This window comes from Protomyctophum bolini (assembly GCF_963924005.1).
Source record: "Protomyctophum bolini genome assembly, chromosome: 23".
Lineage (NCBI taxonomy): Eukaryota > Metazoa > Chordata > Actinopteri > Myctophiformes > Myctophidae > Protomyctophum > Protomyctophum bolini.
Window position 1 is genome coordinate 24,195,538 of NC_137884.1, and position 12,500 is coordinate 24,208,037.

The following is a 12,500-nucleotide window of genomic DNA, read 5'->3' on the forward strand; positions in this document are numbered from 1 at the left end:
TGGCTTAAGGATATTATGGGGTTTTTAACCCGGTCGATGCCACAGTTTGCACACACACACTCCCTGGATACCAACGATGAACCTCTGCCCCAACTTTTCCAGAACGGCCTGTTATAGCGCCACCAGGAGGCTTTTATATTACTCCTCCAGATTCTGTCCAAAAATCCACGCAAGTCGTTACACATGCACTATCTCTATAGTCATGTGTTCAAGACGGATCTGTCCGATATTTCATATTCTTCATCTTCATATTCATATATAATTGGCTAACATTGGGCTCTCAAAATGCCTCAAATCATCCAATTGCTGCATCCAAGGCGTAATTATAGGACTATTATAGCGCCACCAGGAGGCCACAACCTGAGCTGCCCTGGTGGAGACCTGTGGCCCGAGGGGCACTTTATCTAGTTCTGGTGAAGACTGAGTCTATACTGAGTCCTTCCTGCATGTACAGTGCAATGCATTGTGATATACTGTACCAGGAATCAGCCTCACCCTATAGCGGTTGTACTGTATGCTTTTTCCAGAATCAAGTACATTATGCACACACTAGGCTTAGTCCAAAAACACACAGTTTACAGTGATACACGCGACAAACTGACTGTGAATTTGAATTTGTCCTCGTGAATCCACCATGTCTGCTTTCGTCTTCAGAGGGCATTTCACACACACACACACACACACACACACACACACACACACACACACACACACACACACACCACCAAAAGACCCAATTACCTATACAAAAACATCAGCCTGATGAAAATAGCCAGATCTATATTAAAAAGTAATAGCAGCTGCCAGTGGAGACAGGCAGGAAGGCAGGCGTACAGCATGTGGCTGCTTAAAAGGTATCCCTTCATCCCGGTAGATCATCAGCAAAGTCTATTGCTGATTTCATATCGTCCCTCTCAGGCAGAAAGCACATAATTATGTCTGACCGAATCTCACCGTTTTGGCAAAATAATGCCCTATCTCGTTGTACAAGAAAGTCACGCAAAAGCAGATCTCGGAAAAGTGTGGGTTTTATAAACATTTAACCAATGGAAAGTATTAACAAGCGCTTGTATGACTAAATAATGACTACGTTGGAGGTATTTGTACTTTACTGGAGTATTTCCAGTACTTTTACTTATACTCCTCTACATCTCCGAGCCAAAAAAATTACATTTACTCCACTACAATTATTTGAAAACTTTAGTTACTACAGTAGTTACTTTGGAGATACATTTTGGCTATTTGAAAATAGCAGATCTACATCTACAGATACTGTATGTGTCGCAACTTGCAATGCGATGCATTGTGAGCTTGTAGATCGGCTATTTTCAAAAGATTTTGTACACATTTTGAACTTGTGAAATGGGACATTCTAGCAATATGAGTAGTTTTTACTTTTAGTACTTTAAGTCCATTTTGATGCAGATACTTTTGTATATACCTTTACGTGAATACATTGGACTTTTACTGGTAACGAAGTACATCTACAGTACATTGCCGTATCGATGCTTTTACAGTAAGTAACTTTGTCCACCACTGCTGTAAAAAGTAACGTTTTTGGACATACTATACTGTACGTTTCCACCCGACAAAGCAGCCACGATGATATCAGAACACAAAACAGCAGCCTGTCAAACCCACGTGGTCCGGCAGTCCGCACGCGATGGCTATGAAGTAATGACAACACAAATAAACATCTACAGCTGTGTCTGTCGCAGTGGACCGGGCTTCCACGCCAACTGCTCTATGGTCAATTACACTATGCAGGCCAGCCATCCGCAGGAGGGCAAAAAGCAGGAGATATAAGGACCAGCTCAAAGAGGTGTGGAATACAATACAGCACACCCAGCCTGAGTGCTCTGTCTCAGAACGCACCTTATGGAGGCAGCTCTGCCATAGAGAGATTTCTTTATTTTTGTGTCATGCTGCACCAAAGGCGCCCAGCCCACATGGACTTACAGGACACACCATATCATTGCTTCAATATTGCATTGTGTACAATAAACAGGTTTGTTTTCACAAACAAAACATTCTGCCTTATTTCCCACGCTTTGCATGAAAAGTCTGCTAAAGCAAAAAATATACCTTTCCTAAAACAAAATTCCAGTTTTTCATAGTCCTCCAACCAGAAAAAGTTAGCACAGATGGTTGTCATTTTACAAAATAATACATGTCTTAATTCTTCATATAATGGGCAGTAAAACAAAAAATGAATTTCATTTTCAATTTCTTTCAAATCACACACTAGACAGACTCTGTCCTCCTCAGGAGTACCCATGAATCTACCCGTTTCTAAAGCTAATGGTAAGGTCCCAGAATGGACTGCAGCGGTCTGAAGAAGAGAGGAGTACGGCAAGGGAAAAGAAACGACAGGGGAGGAAGATGATCACTGCAGCCATGAAGCCACAACTAACACTGACTTCATATAATATGCCCTCACTGCAATAAACAATGTGGCGCTCGGATTGGACTTCAACAGTCACCTCAAAACTCACCAGTAGAAGAAGTATAGAGCCGCAGTCCCTCCCCCTTTCAGAAAAACGAGTGGCCCAGGAAATGAAAACCCAATGCATTCTCCCATCGGCACTTCTTTATTTAATTTATTTAAAGACGGTTACGCCGCGGACAAAGCCAACTCGGATCGTGACAAATCATGACAATGAACACAATGTTTTGGGCCGATCAAATCATTAGAAAGAAGAAAAGAAAGTCAGGAGACAACACTGTTTGTTTTGTTTTTCGTCATATAAATTATTTGATCGGCCCAAAATATTGTGTTCAGTGTCATGATTTGTCACCTATACAAGCTCATAGCGCTACGAGCTTGTATAGGTCTGCTATTTTTGAAAAATCGTGAAAATGCGGCACAAATCTTTCTTTCAGAAGACTTTTTTTTCCAGGCCTAAATGGGTTAGACTAGTCATTGGTTAGACATGGGTTAAGGTTAGGTTTAGGTGTGCTGCCCCGTGGGAGGTTAGGTTTAGACTAGTCATTGGTTAGACATGGGTTAAGGTTAGGTTTAGGTGTGCTGCCCCGTGGGAGGTTAGGTTTAGACTAGTCATTGGTTAGACATGGGTAAGGTTATAGGTTTAGGTGTGCTGCCCCGTGGGAGGTTAGGGTTAGACTAGTCATTGGTTAGACATGGGTTAAGGTTATAGGTTTAGGTGTGCTGCCCAGTGGGAGGTTAGGTTTAGGGTGAGGGTTTGAGATAGGTTGTAGTTGTATAGGTTATGGTTGGCCACTCAGAATAGCCAAATGGCATTGATCACGCCTCCAGGTCTTAAGTTATAAGTAATAAGACCTGGTACTTAACACACGCAAAATACAGCCCTACTGTATGTCTCTATTTTCTGCATATATGCGATATAGCCATAGCCTTCTATAGGCAATACATTTTCAATCAAAAACATATTTTTGAGTGGTGCAACCACTCCTACAACCAGCAATGTCCGTGTACCTGTTTGTGTACCTGTTTGTGTACCTGAATGAGCACGAGTATGTGACTTATTAATAGCAGTAGGGGGCGCCAGAAACAGAGAGAGGGGTAGTGCTGTGTCTCTAATGAGAGAGAGAGAGAGAGAGAGAGAGAGAGAGAGAGAGAGAGAGAGAGAGGAGGCACCACTCAGTTCACACGTGTGTGATTTTAAAAGATATTCAATGACTGTTCAGGCGCTACTGTAAGTGCCCTAAGTATACAATATAGGGCATTAATTTAGTGCGGGAGGAGGGCATACAGTAAACACATGAATCATGGAGATACTGTACTAGGTTTTGTACTGTATAACCTATCTGGACACGAGCCTATACTCTTCAGCTGTGTGGGGAGTCCTAAACGTACTCCTAAATGTGTTTGGGGAACATCCCAGATACTTAGGCTGTATGCACACTGTCCCTGGGGAGGTCAGACCACAATGTTACTTTTTATTTATTTATTATAGCTATATTGTGAAGCCAATGATGAATGAAAACCTGCACAACCAAAGTAATCTAAGTCCCAGAGCAACAGAGGACTGTCTGGAGGACACTGACACAGCAGGATCCGGCCAGTCATTTCACTTACAGAGGGGTGGGGAGTTTGTAAGATTTACTTCTTATTCTCACTCCTTTTCGGATATGCTTAAGAGTTCTTTCTTTGTCTTTTTTCTTTTCCTTTTATATTTCTTCTTGCTATATTGTAATCTATTTATTTTAATTGTTTTTCTTTGTGAATGCGAAATGCAGAAAGAACTGTTTCTGTTTTATTGGCATAATTCAAAAATAAACATGAACAAACAAACATGACAAACAGACAAACTCACAGAACATAACTCATGCGGTCGTCGTTCTTCTAAGACAATGTAACTGAGACCAAGACATGGCTATATATAAAAGGTGCAGTATAAGTCGATAAAATGTTAGAGTGCATGTTCATTCAGTAACAGGGGTTCTGTTCATTAAAGGGCTCTATAGCAGTAAACAGACAAGGGGTGCAGTACATAGTTCAGACCAGTCATTGGTCTGACAAATGACAACCTCACCTCATCTCCTAACCTAACCATAACCGCAAGCACGGGAGCAGACGCTAGTCCGACATACGGATGAATGTCGTCCACCTCCCACAGAAAAGGCATTGTCACGTCGGGATACCAATTTTATCCAAGCATGAGTAGAACTCAGGATACACAAGTGAAATTGAAAGTGATGACAACAAAGTAATGATCAAAACAAAACAAAATTGGAACTATGTAACACTATAATCATTGAAGCTGATCAATGGGTACTGGCTGGGGTGCAGTACTTAGTTTAGACAGTTTTTGGTTTAGACTAGTCATTGGTTAGACCAGTCATTAGTCCTACAACTACAACCTATCTCAAACCCTCACCCTAAACCTAACCTCCCACGGGGGCAGCACACCTAAACCTAACCTTAACCCATGTCTAACCAATGACTAGTCTAACCCTAACCTCCCACGGGGCAGCACACCTAAACCTAACCTTAACCCATGTCTAACCAATGACTAGTCTAAACCTAACCTCCCACGGGGCAGCACACCTAAACCTAACCTTAACCCATGTCTAACCAATGACTAGTCTAAACCTAACCTCCCACGGGGCAGCACACCTAAACCTAACCTTAACCCATGTCTAACCAATGACTAGTCTAAACCTAACCTCCCACGGGGCAGCACACCTAAACCTAACCTTAACCCATGTCTAACCAATGACTAGTCTAAACCTAACCTCCCACGGGGCAGCACACCTAAACCTAACCTTAACCCATGTCTAACCAATGACTAGTCTAAACCTAACCTCCCACGGGGCAGCACACCTAAACCTAACCTTAACCCATGTCTAACCAATGACTAGTCTAAACCTAACCTCCCACGGGGCAGCACACCTAAACCTAACCTTAACCCATGTCTAACCAATGACTAGTCTAAACCTAACCTCCCACGGGGCAGCACACCTAAACCTAACCTTAACCCATGTCTAACCAATGACTATAGTCTAACCTAAGTATGCACCCCGGGTACTGTCTCTTGTTTGGCTCAAATTGCTGTCCCACCTGAAAATGTATGTATTAGCTGGAGCTAATACATACAGAGAACATGGGGAGACAGCTGTTACTGAACAAACACTATAACAATGATTACTGCCACAATATAGAATAAAAGTCACGTATAGAGCTGAAGGGATGACCCCTAGCATCCCTGTTCCATGGCATGTCATAATAAGCGAAACAAAACGTAAAACAGTTTTGAGATATTTTCACTTTCGGGGTCACTTCATCCAATTCAGGCTATGTGGGTCCGCCCGCAGACATCACTTTGAGAGCTATACATAAACTATAAAATTGTTCCTCACACAGTATAGCATGCTGTTCCATCAGCGCTATACATTCTCCTTTCCGTCTCTCAGTGCGACACTTGCATACAGTCAGCAGTCCTCACTCAAAGTCAAAGTCAAAGTCACACACGTTACCACTTATCGCAGTGAAATTTGTTCTCCGCATTTGACCCATCTCTTATTGGAGCGGTGAGCCGCAGACAAGGAGAGGTGAGCTTGCAGCCGCGTCGCGCTCGGGAATCATTTGATAGTTGATTTGACCCCCAGAATCCAACCCTTTGATGCTGAGTGCCAAGCAGGGAGGCATTGATTGGGTCCCATTTTTACAGTCTTTGGTATGAACCGGCCCGGGGATCGAACCCTGACCTCCCAGTTTCAGGGCGGACACTCTATAACAACAAGGCCACTGTCTGGTCGGACACTAAACCATTACGACCCAGAGGCCAATTCTACAAATGTTTTCTGAAAAACTTATTTTTTTACATGACAGTGGTTCATTTCAAAACATTTCATTATTCAAAGATTTGCACAAAGTATGTGGGAGAAATAGCAGACCTGTATAAGCTTGTTATTTTTTTAATAGCCTACGTATGAAATAATGATGAGAATGGTTATAATCTAAAATGACACAGATGCTTTCCTGGGGTTTTAATTATTGGGTTAATTAGTTCTATGCTGCTTCTTCCACCACAGTGAGAGGAAACGGCAGAAATGCCACAGCCAGGGCTGCTGAAACAGCAGCAAATACCAGATGAGATACCAGATAATGACACCTCATTCAATTACATTATAAACCACATTTTTGGTCCTATAAGCATGTGACTTTTCCGCAGCCCCACATTTCACTGCACAAACGTTATACGCAGCCAAGAGGCCGACCCCCCATTCATTTGGTGGAACGAGACGGATTAGTATGGCTATAATATTAGCACAAACAACCTCCCTGTCAGTTTCTTTGATTTAATCGACTAGTGCAGTTGGTTCTCAACCAGTGGTTCCGGGGACCACCAGTGGTCCTTGAGGGGGTTCCAGGGGGGTCCCCAGCTAAATGATCGGTAGGAACCCAAATGGACCCTTATGGGTCTGTAACTCTGAGAGTGTACAAATGGATCCGTTAGGGGTTCCATGGGGAATCTCTGGACTATAGTGCACTCCAGCCGCTGAGGTCAAGCGAGAAAATTCTTTGCAGCTGCTCATGGCCAACAACCACCGTCTCTGGAGTCATCTGATCCAGATGTATCAGTCACATTTCTTGAATATGAAACATTGAAAAAAGTGTATCGGGACATCCCTAATTGAAGTCCAATGGTTGCCAGCTGGTCCCGGGGCTATAAGCCACACCGGCCTGGCGGAGATCAGGTCCTGGGGCTATAAGCAGGTCCTGGGGCTATAAGCAGGTCCTGGGGCTATAAGCAGGTCCTGGGGCTATAAGCAGGTCCTTGGGGCTATAAGCAGGTCCTGGGGCGATAAGCAGGTCCTGGGGCGATAAGCAGGTCCTGGGGCTATAAGCAGGTCCTGGGGCTATAAGCCACACCGGCCTGGCGTAGGTTGCCAGGTCCTGGGGCTATATAAGCCACACCGACCTGGCAGAGATCTGCGCTTCAGAGAGAAAGAGCTGTGTTTTCTAGAGTTGCACTTTGGAATTAACCGGCAAACATTCCGTCGACACGCTAATAGCTGGAGGTACAAATATAAGCCTCTGACAGTCGCAGTATAACAGTATGTTCTTTCTTTCCGTTGTCTCGTGTTCCTCTTGCATGTGAAATCTATTTCACGATGTAGGATGCCGAGGAGCGAGAAGACGGGAAGCACTTGAACTGACCGGAGGGTCAGCCCTATATGTCTCTATAGCGCTGCCACGGCGTTCATGTTAATACACACGCACACACACACACACACACACACACACACACACACACACACACACACACACACACACACACTGTATGTGTGAATGGGTATAAAGTGTGTCTGAATGGGTGAATGTGAGTCATGATATTGTAGAGCACTTTCATTGGTCAGAAGCTAGACTAAAGCGGCGTCGTTTATCACTTATTTTCTTGCACAACGCATGCACACACACACACACACACACACACACACACACACACACAGACACACACACACACACAGGTGTAATTCTGTCACACTGCATGTGCTTCTGTCTTTGGTCAAAAAGGACATGATACACACGTGCCAATACACACGCGCCCACACACACGCACACACACACACACGCACACACACAAGCACATACACAGCTTGTCACGTGTCATGACAGGGTTTATCTGTTGCTATAGGAACAGAACCTTTGATGATGCAGGCAAACACATACACGGACACACACACACACACACGCACACACACACACCCACCCTAGTACCACACCTTAACGACCATATAGGTAGTTAACGTATAGGCTACTGAGATGCGCAATATAAATCGGTAGTCACAGTGTAATCGATAATAGAAACACCATATTGGTCTCAAAATAATCCAGATTATTTTCACTGATATTGATATTGACGCAATCATGTGACCGTCAATGGCTAAATTCCACATTTAATTTGTGTACTCATCTCGTTCAGGAAAAAAAGAATATTTTATTGATTGATTGAATACTTTATTATTAGCAGGCTTTGGGCCAATAAGCCCCTATAATGGGCCCTATAGGCTTGTTTCCGTTGTGGTCCTATACTGTATAATATCGGAACCGGTCAGAATTGGTATCGGCAGATAATATGACCCTGCAAATAATCGGAGGTCGGATATCGGTCAGAATTTCATATTCGTGCACCCCTATACGACCAAAATGACGACTGTCTTTGTCCAATAGAGGAAAAACACACGCACGCACACACACACACACACACACACGCACGCTCACGCACACACGCACACGCACACACACACATGCACACACACATGCACACAAGCGCAAAGCGGTGTGATGGTTCGTTTCCTTCTAAAATGTGATTCATCGAGAGAGAAAAGGTGAGCGCTTGTTTCACTTCACTCCACACGTCCAACGGTCGCTGCACTCTGTGGAGCTGGTGGACCGTTCATCTAACACTGAACGCACTACTGCCAACACACGCGCATGCACACGCACACACAAACACACGCACGCACACGCACACACACACACACACACACACACACGCACACGCACACGCGCACACGCATTGATCAGCTGATTAGATAACCCACTAATATGATCTTTCTGTTAATCACGGCGGGCAGATCCTTATTGATCGGCTGGCAGTATACAGTAGTCAGAGCAGAGAGAAGGAGGTTATGATAGGACAGAATAATGAACAGAACAGGACAGGACAGTAAGTGGTTCCTGGGACCTTCTGGAGCGGTGCACGGTGTCCCAAACGTTCTGTATAGCCCGTGACACAAAACAGAAATAATATATTCACCCGGGACCCTGCATGCAAACTATACTGAAAATAGCCATTTTCACTATAGCTATATACTCAAATGTATATGGAATTTCTTATATTCTTCTTTTATTTCTTCATGGAATTACTGGGGGGAAAAAAAACATTAAATGTTGTTTTTAATTAATGATTACTACTGTAACTATACTAGCAATAAAGGCACAAGAAGCCAAAGTATAGGGGTTTTTTTTAAGCGTACAACAAGCTTCAAATGCTACTGCTTTCCATTGTGTTGTCATGAACTAAACATGCAAGGTAGGCAACTACTTTACATTCCTTAAAGTTGACTATCATTGATGTAAAGTTAGTTTACATTAATTAATATGATAATGATAATGTTGTGTTTAAAAACCATGTATTTTCAGGACAAAAAAAAAAGTTTCTCTCTCTATGGGGTCCGGTGCCGAGCGTGCATGGCATGCGCTGCATCTAACACCGTCCTGACAGAACCAAAGCCCTCGCAATGATCAGTTCCTAGCTGCCACCTGCCACCACCTCCTCCTCCGTGTAACCGAGGAGAGGCCAGGAGCATCGCTACGGTAACCATATCCATGACAACCTCTGCTGATGCTATTACTGGCCGTCACCGTGGAGACGAGAGGAGGAGTATTATGGGGTGTGGACAGAAATAGAAAGACATTACCCGGAGAGAGGCTACATGTTCCCTACCATTGCATAAGACACACTTATATCTATGGAATGGAATAGAATAGCATATAGACTTCTCCAATTATCCACTTTCATATACACTATATAACTGATCATTTAGAGTATAAAGCTTCTTCCGAACTGAGCAAAACCCCCCATTTGGGTTAAACCGGAGTGCCTCAGGGCTCAAGACTAGCGTCTTTTTCTGTTTCCTGTTATTGTGGGGAAAGGGTTTTCGGAGGAAAACAACAGATGGACAAGCTCACGGCAACACGTTGTGGGCTTGTCGATCAGCCGTTTTCTGCGAAAGCTGGAGTTTCCCGGTGGTTGAAGGAAGAATTGACGGACGCTGTGCAACACAAACAGATGTGGAACACACATCTCTCTCTCCTTCTTTCTTTACATACACTGAAGCAAGGTTGCTTACAGACTCTCTCTCTCTCTCTCTCTCACACACACGCACTCACGCACGCACGCACCCACGCACGCACGCACGCACACATGTACGTGCAGAGTTCAAACATGTATTTAAGCTCTGATCCCTCTGCACAAAGCTTCCTGTCTGATTGCTACAACACTAATGGACCACAGCTGTCCTGTGTGTGTGTGTGTGTGTGTGTGTGTGTGTGTGTGTGTGTGTGTGTGTGTGTGTGTGTGTGTGTGTGTGTGTGTGTGTGTGTGTGTGTGTGTGTGTGTGTGTGTGCGTGTACAGTATGTGTGTGCGAGAGAGATTGATAGTTAATATGCTATTGAAGGACAATCTAGTGATTACTTCCTCTCTCTTTGATGAGATGGAAAGTGATGTTAAGAAAAATACATAAGAAAAAATATATTAAGAAATAGCATTCACTGTCCGATGGAAAAATGTTACATTTTAGGAAATGGAAAAGAGTATGTGTGTTATGTTGTTATGTATTGCTTTTCATTGGTTCAATATTTGTAAATCCCACATTCCACTTTCAAACTTGTGTCCCTAGTTTGGGCATTCCGTAACAAATAACAGATGGTTGAAAATGGCAGTTCTATACAAGCTCAAATGTGAGCTATAAAATGAAATGTCGCATTCATTTATGAAAAGACTAAATCATAAAACGGATTTAAAATAGATACACAAGGCTGAGAGTTTGTTTGATTGTGTGTTTTTCAGTACTGGAGCGCCGCGGTGCTCGTTAGCGATAATGAATTGCATTTTTAAAGTGCTCAAAGCGCTTTACAATGGTTCATTCATTCATTCATTGGGAGGTGAAGCGGCGAACAGTCGACGCCAGCGTCCTCACTTCCCTACATTCACACACCAATAGTTGCGAGTTCACACCGACCGACTCATTGGAGGCAATGTAGGGTTCAGTGTCTTGCCCAAGGATACTTGGACATGTGGACAGGAGGAGCCGGGATTAGAACCGCCGACCCAGGGATCATTGGACGACCTGCTCTACCTCCTGAGCCACAGCCGCCCTTTTGCACGATGCAAGTTGTAAATGCATACCACCCAGTTAAGCACAAAAGCAGAGGCTTTTGTGTTGGTTCTGGACAAAGGTGTATCCCACCGACTCAAGGCCGGTCACTGCACTCGAGTGCAGGGACCACCTTGTGAACCATGTGGAACACATGACCACGCGCGTGTGGAACGCGTGTGTCAGAGTCAGTGGGACAAACCGTTCTCGAGTTACGTGGATTACAGACGTACACACTCGTGGATTACAGACTTGGTGCATTTAGATAGATTACAACACGACTTAATGACAAAAGAAATGGACATTATATCCTCTCATTATGACATGGGTTAAGATGTTGACAGACACATATGTTTTGAAAGTCATATTATGTGAACCAAGACTTGTTGGTAACTCAATCGTCCCAAAACCAGTTACATTAATTCTGTTGCACAAGAATGCCTCACATTAAAATGTAAAATCGAATCATCTCTTTTGCTCCAAACAACTCAAAAATGTCCCCACAGAACTGGGAAAGACTTCATTCCCCGTGATGATGACAATAAGTCCTCTTTATTTTGGAATTAATCACATTTCTTTTAGTCTAAACAGCTCAACTCAATTAGCGAAACAACAATCATATGACTTCAGTCAAAAGGGCTCCATGGAAGAAAACAGTAATAATAGTGTGTGTGTGTGTGTGTGTGTGTGTGTGTGTGTGTGTGTGTGTGTGTGTGTGTGAGTGTGAGTGTGAGTGTGAGTGTGAGTGTGAGTGTGCGTGTGTGTGCGTGTGCGTGTGCGTGTGTGTGTGTGTGTGTGTATGTGCTTGTACCAGTGGAGGAAAAAGTACTCAATTGTTAGTAAAAGTACCAATACTGCTATTTAGAACTACTTCGTTACAAGTAAAAAGTATGGAATTGAAAATGTAAGTGAGTAAAAGTACAAAAGTGTCGGCATCAAAATATACTTAAAGTACTAAAAAGTAAAAGTACTCATTGTGCAGAATGTGCCATTTCACAAGTTCAACATGTGTACAAAACCTATTGAAAATAGCAGATCTCCAAGCTCACAATGCGTCGTGTTGTGAGCGACGCATTGTGAGCTTGTAGATCGGCTATTTTCAAATGGCCGAAATGTATGGCTAATG

General features: G+C 43.5%; 1 protein-coding gene across 5 annotated transcripts in view; it reads right to left on the reverse strand.

Annotated features, from left to right (window-relative positions):
- Positions 1–12,500, reverse strand: part of cacna1c (calcium channel, voltage-dependent, L type, alpha 1C subunit) — a 238,693-nt gene that overhangs the window by 166,303 nt on the left and 59,890 nt on the right. The window lies entirely within an intron of this gene.